This window comes from Chionomys nivalis, chromosome 2 (assembly GCF_950005125.1).
Source record: "Chionomys nivalis chromosome 2, mChiNiv1.1, whole genome shotgun sequence".
Lineage (NCBI taxonomy): Eukaryota > Metazoa > Chordata > Mammalia > Rodentia > Cricetidae > Chionomys > Chionomys nivalis.
Window position 1 is genome coordinate 108,160,890 of NC_080087.1, and position 4,504 is coordinate 108,165,393.

At 41.4% G+C, this 4,504-nt stretch overlaps 1 pseudogene; it reads left to right on the top strand.

Annotated features, from left to right (window-relative positions):
* The first annotated feature begins 3,216 nt into the window (after positions 1–3,216).
* On the top strand, positions 3,217–4,208 carry LOC130869275 (SCY1-like protein 2; annotated as a pseudogene).
* Positions 4,209–4,504: the final 296 nt, after the last annotated feature.

Sequence of the window (4,504 nt, forward strand, 5' to 3'; positions counted from 1 at the left end):
TTTGCTGCTGGTGCCATATTCACACACACACACACACACACACACACATATATATTCATTCCAGACAATAAACTTATTCTAATGTGGAACACAGGGAAGTCAGAGACAACCCAAGACAGCAAGAGCCCACACAGTTCTTCCTGCTAACAGTGTGCTGCACCCACCTGTCAATCACACAGGACAGCTGTTATTGTTAGGATAAATTCATAAAGATATTGACATCTTTGAAATATGCAGAGGCAAGTAAAATACGAAGTAGCTCTGCATGTCCCTGAGTGCCTTAGGTCAACAATATCATAGGACGAAAGAAAGTGGCACCTGCCAGATAAAGCCTGTGCTTTCTTCTTCTCAAGAAAAACCACAACAGGCCGTGTATGGTGGTGCACACTTGTGATCTTAACACTTGGGAGGTGGGGGCAGGAGGATTAGCAGAGCTGTGTTATCTTTTCTTGCTACATAATAAGTGAATCTGAGGTCAACCTGGGCTACATAAGACTACGTAAAAAGAAATGACAAGAGGTAATTATTACTTCTTGCACGATTTTTTCTGGGTCCAGGAGTTGACATCAGTGCTCCATGGTTGTCTTTTTATTCTCTTGTAATTGTTAAGTTTGGACTGAGAAAGATGAATTAGAAATTATATATTTTGTGTCATAAAATATAGAAAGATGGAAACTGCCACACTGAGCATCCAGGGTCAACTGCCTCCTAGCTGGCAGGCTCAGGGTTGAGTCTGAAGAGTTCAGGAGCCAAAGGCCAAGGTACCCATCCCCGTGCGTCCAGAGAACAAGAGAGTGACCTTGGAGGGGCCTGGTGGGGAAATTGCACCAAAGCAAGAGGATTGAGACCTCTGCTCAATTGCCTTCTTCCTGGTTCCTGGATCTGTCTTTAACCACATTCTCCATCGCTCTCCATCCCTGCTCCATCTGGAATGATCTGTCCTTTTTTTACTCAGCTGCTGCTGAGCCTATGTGGACAGGACACATCCTTACCTTGTACACAGTGTCGGGGACAGGGGCTTTGGAGTCAGTCTTTCCCACTGTCTTTTCCAGGTGCTTAAAGCTCTAGAAAATCTATCTTCAAGTTCCAGAAAAGAATCCCATCATGCCATCAGGCAAGGAGACTTTCCACATACTAAAAAAAAAAAAAGAAAGAAAAGAAAGAGGCACAGCTGCTATTGGCTGCCTTCAAAGCTATGTTCTTCTATTAAGACGTAGCCGTAACAGGTGACATTATAAACCTAAGATAACCAGGGCTGTTGGGGCAATGAGACATATATATATGTGTGTGTGTGTGTGTGTGTGTGTGTGTGTGTGTGTGTGTGTGTGTGTGTTTGTGCGTGTGTGTGTTCTTTAGAATGTGACATTGCTTGGTGACTGTTTGGATTCTGTTCTTAGAAAGTCTTGCCAAGATGACTTTCTGAGTTTGAGGTTAGCCTGATCAATGTAGTTCCAGGCTAGCCAGTAATATACAGTAAGAACTTGTAAAAATAAAACGAACAAACAAACAAACAAACAAACAAAACCATACCAAAATAAACAAATCTCCCAAACAAAAATAGCTAAAATGACTTGAAATTTCTGTCAAGGCTGTAAGGGTGATCTCTTACTCTCTCACTTTCCTAAGTGCTCATTAGCTCTTAAGGATGATGGCCCAGCTCATGGGAGGAATTCAGAGTGTTGTGAACTTCTATGCAGTGGGTCAGGGCACACAACCACACACACACAACGCAGCCCTAGAAAAGGCACTAACTCATTTTATCACACCAAAACATAACCCCCACACTGCCCTTCTGTCACCAGGAGAGCGGTTGGAAAGACTGGTCAGGACTGTCCCCGTCACTGCTCTCCCAAAGCAGCATCCCACAGAAAGGACCTGTGCAGCCAGCCTGCAGCCAGAGCAGATTTTATTTTTGGCAATGCACCTGCAAAGGTCACCAGCCCAAGCACATGTGTGAAGCACAATTCATAAAAACTCAGACTGAAATTGGGGTTCAACCTGAAGGTCTGAAAAGCAAAGCAGTCAACCACTGACTCTTACCTCAACCTCAGTCCAAAATGGCAATCCTGCCTCCTGGAATCTCAGAATGAGATTGTGTCTGAGAGCTGTTTCCTCCCATTTTACAATCCTCTGTAGTTCTGGAATTAAAGGTGTGCACCACTGGGATTAAAGGCATGTACTGCCCTATTTCTATGGTAACTAGTATGGTTACTGGGATTAAAGGTGTGTGTTACCACTGCCTGGCTGTGAGGCTGACCAGTGTGGCTGTTTTACTCTCTTGATCACCAGGCAAGCTTTATTTATTAAAATACAATAGAAATGCCACTATATATCTCCCTTTTGTCTAAAATGAAAGGCTATAATTAGTAATAAAAACTATATATAAGTACAATAACTATATACAATATATACAGGCAATAAATACATCAATAATGCCTAGCCATTTGCATATGACAAATTCAGAGAAAATACTCCATATTTATTCTATCTTGGTGAGTCCAGAGCTTTGTACTTAATTTACTTTCTGTCATAACTTGCATTACATTCAAAACTATCTTTTGATATCTTTCAACCTTATGTACTTTACATTTCTTTAGTGAATTTCTTTTCTGAGTCTCATAAACAAAGGAGATGATAACTATAACTATTTAGTCTTCAACTACCTCAGAGACCCCAAAAGGAAATAATATTGACTGAGTAAGCAGTAAGTGCAAGCAAGCGACTTCCAAAAAATGTAATGGCAGAAACAGCTGGTTGCCTGGACAGTCACCCAAAGTTCCTCTGCAACATTGAAGGTATCCATCTTCGGCCTACAGGCCTAGCATATCCAACAGAACTTTCTGTGAAGCAAGACATTCTGAAGGGCTGTTCCTCCTTAACTTGACAATATTTGACAGACACTTTCTTTTGTCTCCTGCTTGTCCAATTAAGACAACATATTGCCAGTCATCGAGACAGGGGCATTTTCTTGTCCAGTGGCTTACTTTTGCCACGAAGAAAGTAAAACTCCATGTGAAGTTTCTTTGATGCCCATTATCTTCTCTGAAGTAGATTGTTGCTGCCAGGAGTAGACATGTCTCATTGAGAGAGAGAGAGAGAGAGAGAGAGAGAGAGAGAGAGAGAGAGAGAGAGAGAAAGGGTGAGAAAAAGCAGAAGGAATTTTTGGGAGACAGGAGGAGGTGAGCTAGGTAACTTAAACCACCAAGTACTGCAGCCATGGAGTCCACGTTGAATAAATTGAAGAGCACGGTTACAAAAGTAACAGCGGATGTCACTAGTGTTGTCATGGGAAACCTTGTCGCTAGGGAACTTGTTGCCCAACACATTGCCAGTGATGGCCATGGGCTGGCATGGAAGATTTTTTAACAGCACAAAGAAGTCAACAAAACAGGAAGTGGCTGTTTTGTTTTTGATAAAAAGATGATTGACAAATGTCAAAAATTTGAAAAGGATCAAATTGATTCTTTAAAACGAGGAGTCCAGCAGCGTACCCAGATACGCCGCCCTCTACTTCTTACTCCAGCATCCCTTAGAAGAGTCAAGGGATTGCTTGGCATTTTGTACAGAACCAGTTTTTGCCAGTTTAGCCAATGTTCTTGGTAACTGGAAAAGTCTACTCTCTTCAATATCTCCAAACATTAAGAATTATAAACTGTATGATGCAGAAACTAAGTATGGTTTGTTTAGGATTGTAAGGATTGTCATTTTTGCATAGCAGTGTCAAAATGGTTTATGGAAACGTTACTCCTGAAAATGCAATTCTGAATAAAAGTGGAGCCTGAAAAATGGGTTTTGAGTTTTGTGTGTCATCAATCTTTCTGAATAAGAGCCTAAGTTTCCTTGTAAAGAGTGGGACCCAAACTTAACATCTTTGTGCCTTCCACATCCTGAATACTTGGCTCCTGAGTACATCCTCTCCATGAGCTGGGAGACAGCAAGCGATATGCATTCTTCAGAACTGTTATGTATGCTGTCTCTAATAAAGAGAAACCTTTATTTGAAGTCCACAAGCAGGGCGTTTACAAGAGTTTCAGTAGACATTTGGACCAGTTGAGTCACTTAGGATCCAGTTCACTTATAGACCTGAGGAAGTTTGTGAACAGGTGAATCATTTGCTAAATGTGACTCTAGCTCCAAGACCCGATGCGGATCAGATGACAAAAATTTTGTTAATTTTTCTACAAAAAAAAAAATGGATTTGCTCCTAACCAAAACCCCTCCTGACGAGATAAAGAACAGTGTGCTGCTCATGGTCAACAGAGCCCTCGAGGGTACAGTGTCTTCTATTCAGATCCAGGAGATCTAATCATCCCAGCTTTTGCAAATCTTATAGATTACCTATCCATGAAAAATGTTTGATTCCAAGAGTTAAAAGTGCCTATTTACAAACATCTTCCCTTGCCGTTCGTGTGAATGTATTAGTCTGTTTAGGAAAGATTTTGGAGTACTTGGGTAAGTGGTTTGTACTTGATATCCTCACAGCAGGCCTCAGGAAATTTCCAGA